The sequence below is a fragment of the Echinops telfairi genome, unplaced genomic scaffold (assembly GCF_000313985.2).
Source record: "Echinops telfairi isolate 266 unplaced genomic scaffold, ASM31398v2 ScPeMD7_7469;HRSCAF=8507_0, whole genome shotgun sequence".
NCBI lineage: Eukaryota > Metazoa > Chordata > Mammalia > Afrosoricida > Tenrecidae > Echinops > Echinops telfairi.
The window spans coordinates 32,467,334-32,477,930 of record NW_022111372.1 but is presented as its reverse complement, the minus strand read 5'-3'; positions in this window follow the sequence as shown (position 1 = coordinate 32,477,930).

Sequence of the window (10,597 nt, the reverse complement as noted above, 5' to 3'; positions counted from 1 at the left end):
GGGTGAAGGGAGACGTCGGACAGGGCAAGATATGACAAAATAATAATTTATAAATTATCAAGGGCTCATGAGGGAGTGGGGAACAGGGAGGGAGGGGAAAAAATGAGGACCTAATGCCGGAGAGCAAATGTTTTGAGAATGATGAGGGCAATGAATGTGCAAATGCGCTTTACACAATTGATGTATGTATGGATTGTGATAAGAGTTGTATGAGCCGCTAATAAAATGATTAGAAAAAAAATTTAAAAGAGTTTATCTGCTTCCAAAATTCTTGAAAAGCCTTTGGAGCAGTTCAACTCTGTACACATGGGGTCTCTGAGAGTCAGAATCAACTTCATAGCCACTGGTTCAGTTGGAGTTTTAGGGGGAGAGATTTGGGGCATTGTTGGTCGTTAATTCTGGGATTCCTGCTGCGGGCTGTACTGGGAAGTACCTAAAAAACTTCTATACCAGAATTCCTATCCTAGAAACGGAACTTTTTGTTCATTTGTGCCTACAACCGTTTCAGAAAAGTGTCAGTTCTTATTCCTCCATAGTTAGAATGTGACTCTTCTTGCACACAGATGAAACGAGCTCAGAGTCCTAATCCTAGGTGAGGTAGAGGGAAACTCCTACCAACCTGCAGAATCCTTTAAGTGAAAGGATGTGGTTGCAGAGCAGGCGGGGAGGTGGCGTTGCAGGAGGGCGTTGGTCCTGGAGTTTGGAGTAAGAGCACAGTAGCTGTGTAGCACATTCTCCAGCCTCAAAGACAGGCGTTCCCACCAGCTTCTGCCTGCTTTCAGGCACGTCTGGTTGCCTAGAGTAACGACAGGAGCTGCTGAGCAGAGGCAAGCACCAGAAGCAACAGTAGGCAGCTAGGAGGTGAATTAGGTAAAACCAGCCACGCCACCACCAACCTTTCTATCCAGAACCCTCCAGGGCCTAGTCCAAGCCTTGCCTTCCTGTCCCTGTGTCTCTAGTTGTCAAGAGATCTCTCTGAAACATCACCACACCCCTCAGTCTGTCACCCACCTTAACTTAGACAGGTCATGCACAGCTTTCTTTCCGTGAGCAACAGTGACAAATGGCAGCCCAGTGCTGCCCAGTCAACGGACTCATCATGAACCCAGGTGTTCAGAGTAGAACTGCCGCTTAGAGTTTGCTTAGCTGCCATCTTTATGGAAGTAGATCACCGGGACTTTCTTCTGCAGCTCCACTGGAGCAGAAATCGTAATTCAAAGCTCCAATGTGGGAGTTCAGGCAAGTGGCCTGCCTTGTCCCCTTCACCATGGGCATGGGTCTCACCTGTAACAAGTGGAAGAACTTTCAGACGGATGGATTTTGCAAAGGCAGCAGAATCTCTTCTCCCTACATCACCTCATTGCCCCATCCACAGCATGGACCAAAGACTGCCAGTCAAAATAAAATGCCTAACCTTCCCAAAGATGGCAGGGACATAAAAGACTTTCTCCCAACCTCAGCAACATTGGCATGATAGAGAGCATTATTCTTTGCGGAAGGCTCTTTTGTTGTTGTTAGGGGCTGTAGACTTGGTTCCAACTTGGTGATGCTATGTACAACAGAACAACCAGTGCCAACCTCACAATTGTTATGTTTGAGCTGATTGTTGCAGCCACTATGACAATCCATTATGCCCAAGCCTTCCTCTTTTTTGCTGCCCTTCTACTTTACCAAGGATGTTGTCTTCTCCAGGGACTGGTCTCTCCTAACATATGTTCAATGTACATGAAACGAAGTTTCACCATCCTTGCCTCTAAGGAGCATTCTGGCTGTGGTAGTTACATAATCTGTTGTCAATTTGAGACTCAAGAATGTAGGGGTGGATTTTAGCCTGTCCATCAGCTTGATGACCTCATTTGGAGACGCTAAGGAGATAAACAGCTCGTTGGAACCGGGACACACACTCACTCCCTGTGAGTCATTTCTGCTGAGAAGACACATGGAGCTACGCTAATGCCCTGGAACTATAGGAGCCACATGGAAACCCCTGCCAGCGCTGAGACACTTACACCACCACTGAATCCACAAGATTTCCCACCCACTGGCCTGTGATCTTCCTGCATTTGGCGTCATTTCATGTGTTGTGTGAGTCTGAAGAGAAATTCATAGATTCGTATCAGACATATGGGCTAATATTGGACTTATGGACTTGATCCAGACTGGGCTAGGATGTTTTCTCAATATACAATTGCTCTTTTATATAAAGATCTTTTCTTACACACATTTGAATGTGTATGAATTTGTTTCTCTAGTCTACCCAGACTAACACACTGGCTGTACTTCTTCCAAGACAGATTTGTTTGTTCTTTTGGAAGGCCATGGCACTTTTAATATTCTCCAGCACCACAATTCAAATGCATCGATTCTTGCTCTGTCTTCCCCATTCAACGTCCAACTTTTACATGCATGTGAGGTAAGTGAAAATACCATGGTTTGGGCCAGGCGCATCTTAGTCCTCAAAGTAACATCCTTGCTTTTCAACACATTAAAGAGGTCTTGTGCAGTAGATTTAGCCAATGCAGTGCATCATTTGATCGCTTGACTGCTGCTTCCGTGGGCATTGATTATGGAAGGTCCCTAAGTGGCACAAACTAGAGCAAAGGTAACAGGGTGGGGGGTGAGTAGTGATTTACAAAGACTCAAAGCAAATGGTCACATGCAGAAATTTGTGTATCAGAGATTGGAATGTGATGCTTCATGCCCTTGACCAACCTCTCCTGCTACCACTCTTCCGAACTCTGCTGTCTCCAGTGAAACCAGCCTTCCTGGTATACCTGGAATCAGCAAAGCCTATTTCCATCGCAGGATCTGCATGTCTCCTTTGCCCTCTGCCTGGCATGGTCATCTCCCAGATACTCACAGGACCCTTCCAACTTCACCTCGATCTCTACTCAGCCCCCACTGCTTAGACAACCCTTCCCTGAACATTATCATAAACAGCTTCCTACATTCTCTGCCCTACTGACCCCTTTTCTACCCCACATTACTAAGTATATCTGATCTTTCTTGGGTGTCCATCTCCCACTAGAAAAGGACCCATGGTTCTCAGCCTTCTCTTCTGAGAGCTCAGGCCAGCATGTGGTTGATGCTGGACCAGACATGCTGAATGGATTAGTGAGCAAATGGCACAGTGTGTTCAGTGGCTGGTGGGAATGGAGAAGGAGACGTGTCTTGCATGTGCTTGGGTTGGGTTACAGAAAGTGGTGGGAGGTACAGGACAGTTTGTTCATCTCCCTTTAACCTTGACCAATTGTGATAGGAGGTAGGGGTATGTTTTCTCACCCATCTCAGGGCAATGACAGTCGCTGCTCATAAAAGTCCCATACGTTTCTGATGAAGAGCCAGCATAATACCCTTCTGTAGCAAGAAGATTCCAGGGACACTCATGCAAATTTAGAGAACCAATCAAAGATTCTTTGAGGTCTGCAAATGATTTTCCCAGGAAGCTACTTTACTAATTAGAATTAGCCTGCTTGGAAAGCTTTTGAGGCCCACAGCAGTTTTCTGAAATGTTAAACAAAGCTCTCTCATGGAGCAAGGTGGAAGGTCACAGGAACAGAGTGGCAGGCTGCAGCTTAAGGAGTCTGGGGTATGCAGCAGCAGCATGTAGCTAACCTGGAATGTGGCAAGCCCTGGTCACGGGCTTATGGCATTGACTAAATCTTTGGGGCCCTGTGAAGCCCAGCACTGCTGTAGGGAATCCTGCTAAATGACTCACATAAGCCTATTCCATCAGCAATGATCCATAAGGAGTCAGCTTTTCCCAAACTGGGTGAAGGCATTAAATGGGACTTCAGAGAATAATTGTAATTGTCATTATTCAAAGGGAAATAAGGAAATGTGGGTCTCAGCCCAAGGAGGGAAAAGCTCACAGTGATCACAAGTGATCTGGCTCTCTGGGTGGAAATGAGGGTGATCCTCCTAAGGATCCTTGATCCTCCAAAGTCGGTAGGACCTCATTTTTTCCAGATAAGAAAGAATGGGGCCCCAAAGGGAAGTCTAGACTGGTTAAAGAGTTCCTGGGTGATGCAAAGATTTAAGCGCTCTGCTACTAACAGACAAATACACAGGATCCCCATGAATTGGAATCAACTCAACTATAATGCCTGGGTTTTTCGTTCTGATTGTTTTGTTTTGTTTTGTTTTGTTTGGGTAGTACAAAGAGTCAACACACTTGACTGCTAAGTGGAAAGCTGGAGAGTCAAGTCCACCCAGAAACACCGTGAAAGAAGGGCACAGCAATCTACTTCCAAGAAATCAGCCATAAACTTGATGAAGCGTGGTTTTACTCTGACATACATGAGATCACCTTAATCAGAGTCAATTCGACAGCAATTGATGGGAGTGGTGGACCTTAGTCAAAACGAGGTTAGATTCGTGAAGAACTGAATTTGAATGGTCCCTGGCCTGTTCTGAAGAAATAGAATCCTATTGGCCATAGGAAAGTATAATATATGTTGTATGCAATCTTGTTAGCAATAATATTATAACATAAAAATAATAGCATCATTTATCATCTTTATCTTTGATACACATTGCTTGGATTGTTTGTTTGTTTGCTTTTCGACCAAAGATGACTTAAATGATGGAAATGCTGGGGGATAGGGGGAATAAAGATAATGTCTCTTCCTTGATTCAGACAAACAAATAAAAAACACTTTCCTTTGGTCCTCTCTGTATTTCTCCCAGAGCTAGTGGTGAACCTTTCAATTCTTGTACATACTCTCATGTCAACATTTCCTTCAGAGCCATTTTTCCAGGCACTGAAGAAACTAACTTTATAGTCATATATCATTCTTGTCTACCTGGTGCTAAGTGATTTCCTCATGTGTTGAAAATGAAATTCACACTTAGAGGTCTTCCTGTGATTGGGGTTATTTTCATGTTCCTTGGGCTCTGCAGACAGATCCTGAAGAGCTAGAGAGGGTCAAGTCCAGGAACTGCATTAAAACAGAGAGATGATTCCTTTGAAATGCATCCATCAGGGAGTGTGGACGTAATAGGTTGATTGTTCTTTGTAGGGGGCAAAAGAAAGGATAAGTCATCACCTTCCTCCTTCAGGAACATGTCAAGAAGAGACAAAGCGTTCTGTGTTAAGAGTTGGCCTTGAATGTAAATGGTAAAGTAGAAAGAAAATTAGGATGGAACTAAGAGGAAGAGGCCGAGTTGAGGCTCAGTTTGGACTTCATTGGTTATTTCCTAACTTTTCTAACAACAGAAACTCCATTTTCAAACATCATGTGTGTGGGTCTCCACTATCTTGAAACAAATTGGCTCAGAGCTATTCTGTTTCAGAGAGCCCCTAGACCTGCGGTTCTCAACCTGTGAGTTGCGACCCTGTTAGGAGTCAAACGACTCTTTTACAGGGGTCGCCTGATTCATAATAGTAGCAAAATTACAGTTATAAAGTAGCAATGAAAATAGTTTTATGGTTTGGCAGTCACCACAACATGAGGAACTATACTAAAGGGTCGCAGCATTAGGAAGGTTGAGAACCACTGCCCTAGATGGCGTAAATGGTCAGTTTGTTCCACTGCTAACTGAAAAGTTAGGGGTTCGAGTCCACCCAGAGGCACTTGTTTGGCAGAAAGGCCTGGAGATCTACTGAAAACCAGGGAAGTTCTCTTCTGACATGTGTGGTCACCAAGAGTCAGACTCAACAGCCTTGACATCCGGTTTGTAGAGTGGAGGGAGATGGAGGAGCCTCTGCTTAGTCAACACCCACCCCCCACCCCCGCCCCGTGCTTCCATAAGCCCCGGAGACACCACCTATGCCCAGTGCTTCGTCACCACCACTTGTTATTAGCTGCTATAGAATTGGCTCCTGACTCATGGTGACTCATGTGTTACAGAGCCGAACTGTTCAATAGAGTTTCCTTGGCTGTCATCTTTATGGAAGCAGACTACCAGGCCCTTCACCTGCAGTCACTGACAGCTCCAGCCACCAGCCTTAACATATTGTAAATGATCGGGCTCTCTCTCAACACCACAAATTGAGAGATTATGGAAGTTTCTTTCTAGCACTCACCACCAGTGGTCGTCTGAGGCCAAAAGGACCTTAGGAGCTCGTTAGCACGGTGTTGAAGTGCTTGGGTGCCAAACAAAAGCAATTCAAACCTACGGGCACCCAGCTGGAGAAAACACTTGGCAAGGCATGCCTGAAAGATCACAGCCTAAGCAGCCCTCCAGGGCACTTGTACTTGATGGCACAAAGCAGCAGCAACAGCAACAATAGGAGGACAGCACCCAATGAAAAGAAAGAGCAAGAGGAAGTCAGAGGACAGAAGGCGTCCATGGTTTTCTGGGGAAATGATCCTCCCTCCTGCTCCTGCCTTTTAGACTACGAGCAGAGACAGGAAGTCAAATGTTACTTAGCAACTGTGTGTCTCATCTGTAAACTGCAATGCAGTGGGACCGCATTAAAACCAAAAGCTAAAGTGGGATTCTTGGACCTCATACGGATACTTTTCTAATAATCCCACTAACTCAAGTGGATGGGATATGTTGCCATTTTAGACATGAAATTGAGCCCCATTGTTGACTGAGAGAAAGAATCCTGGGGTTCAAAGCCAGCCCCGTGGCCTCTTAGCACATCAGTGGCCCTGTATCCACCAGGGCGATAGCAGGGAAGGAGCTTTGAACCATGCCTGGCGCATAGGAAGCCTTCAGTAAATGTTAGTTCTGGTCATTTACTGGGTAAATGTTCAGTGCATCAGGTAAATGATTAGCACACTGCTGGGCGTTGGGGGCCCTCCCTGGGATGTTTTCCCTATTCCAGTGTCCTTTCGTGTGGTTTCTGGAATCTACAGCAGAAACATTCCCCATGTTCCAAAAGGAAGTAAAAAGAAGTGAGCGCTGCTCAATTCATAAATGAATAACACTCTGATGTAATGCTTCTACTCTCAAGAACTGTTCCTTATGATTCTTTTTTTTAAATCATTTTATTAGGGGCTCATACAACTGTTATCGCAATCATACACACATCAATTGTGTAAAGCGCATTTGTACACTCATTGCTCTCGTCATTCTCAAAACATTTCCTCTCCACTTAAACCCCTGTATTAGGTCTTCATTTTTCCCCTCCCTCCCCGTTCCCCCCTCCCTCATGAGCCCTTGATAGTTTATAAATTGTTATTTTGTCATATCTTGCCCTGTCCAACGTCTCCCTTCACCCACTTTTCTGTTGTCTGTCCCCCAGGGAGGAGGTCACATATAGTTCCTTGTAACCGGTTCCCTCTTTCCAACCCACTCTCCCTCTACCCTCGCAGTATCTCCACTCACACCACTGGTCCTGTAGGGCTCATCCGCCCTGGATTCCCTGGATTTTCAGTTCCTATCTGTACCAGTGTACATCCTCTGGTCTAGCCAGACTTGCAAGGTCGAATTCGAGTCATGGTAGTGGGAGCGGGAGGAAACATTTAGGAACTAGAGGAAAGTTGTATTTCTCATTGTTGTTATATCGCACCCTGACTGGCTCATCTCCTCCCAGAGACCCCTCTGCAAGGGGATCTCCACTGGCCTTATGATTCTTAATAACCTAAGCGATGATTTAGAAACATTCACTTAGACATCATTTTTAGAAGTGAAATTTGTGCTATGAAACTGTGCCATGCAGACAACAGATAGCTCAAGTAAAGCAATCGCTTGACAAATAAAAATAGCCTAAAATGTTAACATATGAATGTGCCTTTGTTAGCCCCTCCATTCTTTTCCTTCCTCTTTTCATCACAACTATTAAGGGTCTAAGAAGAGGGGAAAGAACTAACCGTATAGAGCTTCTTGTGGTGAAGCTGCCAGTAATTCATATGAATTTATCTCAAGAAAAAAGCCCATGATTTCACAGTTAGCACCTAGACTGGAAGCTCTATGTACCACCACCCCCATAGTTGCCATCAAATCGATTCCAATTCATGACAGCCGCACATGTGTCAGGGTAGAAATGTGCCCCCAGAGTTTTCAGTAGCTGATATATATATTAAATATATATAATATTTTATAATATATTATATTATTTATTTATATATAATCTATATATAATATAAATATATAAATATAATATATTTATAAATATATTAAAGTTTTATATATTAAATATATATATTTCATATATATATATATGAAATATATTGGACATACATCATCAGTACTTTCTTTCAAGACAAAGCTGGGTGTTTACTTGAACTACCAGCCTTTTGGTTAGCAGTTGAGTATTAGTAGTTTGTACCACACCGTGGTTCCAGAAGCCATATGAAGTACATTTAAAAAAGAAGTAAAGAATCAATGACCCCCTTTTGGTGGTGGTGGTGGTGGTGGTAAGTGCTATCGAGTCCATTCCAACCATAGCAACCCTATGCACTACCGAGGGAAACCCTGCCTGTCTGTGCCATGCTCAATTACTGCTATGCTTGAGCTCCTGGTGGCAGCCCCTGTCGGCCTCTCTCCTAGAGGGCCTTCCTCATTTGTACTGCTCCCAACTCTACCGAACATGATGTCCTTCTCCAGGGATTGGTCTCTCCTGACGTGTTCAAAATCTGTAAGACAAAGTCGTGCTATCCTTACTTCTAAAGAACACTTGCCATACTTCTTCCAAGATAGATCAGTCTGTCCTTTTAGCTAGATCAGTTTGTCCTTTTAGTAGCCCACGGTACTTTCAATATTCTTCCCCAGCACCACAATTCAAATGCATTGATTCTTCGTCAGTCTTCCTTAGGACCCATTTCAGTCTCAAGCAAAATATCACGTAATAAAGGTGAAAAGCAATATTAAATAAACCAAAACCCAAACACTGTCATTGAGTCGATTATGGCTCCAACCCTATAGGACAGAGTAGGCCTACCCCTGTGTGTTTCCAAGAGTGTAACTCTTAACAGGAGTTGAAAGCCTCATGTCAGACAATCTTCTGAGGAGCAGCAAGTGCTTTTGAACGGTTGTATTAAAATTTATTGAAAGAGAAACAGTGGGGGAGAGTGTCCAAGATCTCATGTACCAACAACTTTGAACTACCTCATTTATACAGTATTTTTTTAAATCATTTTATTGTGGTCTCGTACAATTCTTATCACAATCCATACATAAACACATTGTGTCAAGCACATTTGTACACTTGCCGCCATCATCATTCTCAAAACATCCTCTTTCTACTTGAGCCCTTGGTATCAACTCATTTTTCTTCCTTCTTCCCCACTCCCCCCCCCATAAACCCTTGATAATTTATAAATTATTATTTTGTCATATATCTAACTATACAGTTTTAATGTAGGACAACTTAGAAACTTTATTACTCCTAGTGATCCACTTGCAGCATTTTTGCTTCCTGTCCCAGCAACCCTGTGTTCCTCAGGCCTGGAGGTCCTGGTCCCGAAGGAAGGAACTCTCCCACCTGGAAACACAACACAGATTCTCTGAACTGGCAGCTGATAATGCCCCCTGGACACTTTGGGCTTCTTATGCCTTTGGATCAACAGGTCAGGAAGGGTGTCACTGTACTAAGTGGTGTGATTGATCCTGATTACCAAGGCTGACTTGGCCACTGCCCCTGCTGAGTGCCCCATTTGTCAGCTACAGAAACCAACATTAAGTCCAAGATATGGGACCATTCCTCGAGGAGATCAACCAGCAACTTGGTGGCAGGTTGATTACATAGAACCACTTCCATCATGGAGGGGACAGCGTTTTGTTCTTGCTGGAATAGACACCTACTCGATATGGATTTGCCTTCCCTGCACGCGATGCTTCTACCAAAACTACTATTCGTGGACTTACAGAATGCCCATCCACCGGCATGGCATCTCACATAGCATTGCTTCAGATCAAGGAACTCACTTCACAGCAAATGCAGTGCGGCGATGGGCCCATTCCCATGGAATCCACTGGTCGTATCATGTTCCTCATCATCCTGAAGCTGCTGGCTTGATAGAACGATGGAATGGGCTCCTAAAGACACAATTACGGCGCCAACTAGGTGGTAACAACTTGCGGGTCTGGGGCAATGTTCTCCAGGAAGCTGTATATGCTCTAAACCAGCGGCCAATATATGGTGCTGTGTCTCCAATAGCCAGAATTCATGGGTCCAGGAACCAAGGGGTGGAAGCTGCAGTAGCACCACTCCCTGTTCCTCCTAGTGATCCATTTGCAGCATTTTTGCTTCCTGTCCCAGCAACCCTGTGTTTCTCAGGCCTGGAGGTCCTGGTTCCGAAGAAAGGAACTCTCCCACCTGAAAACACAGCACGGATTCTACTGAACTGGCAGCTGAGAATGCCCCATGGCCACTTTGGGCTTCTTATGCCTTCGGATCAACAGGTCAGGAAGGGTGTCACTGTACTAAGTGGTGTAACTGATCCTGATTACCAAGGAGAAATTGGACTGGTGTTACATAATGGAGGTAAAGAAAAATATGTCTAGAATCCAGGAGATCCCATAGGCCAACTCTTAGTGCTACCATGCCCTGTGATTAAAGCAAATATGGTGAAGAAAGCTGATGGTGCCCAGCTATCAAAAGATATAGTGTCTGGAGTCTTAAAGGCTTGAAAGTAATCAAGTGGCCATCAAGCTCAGAAGCAACAAAGCCCACACGGAAGAAGCACACCAGCCTATGCAA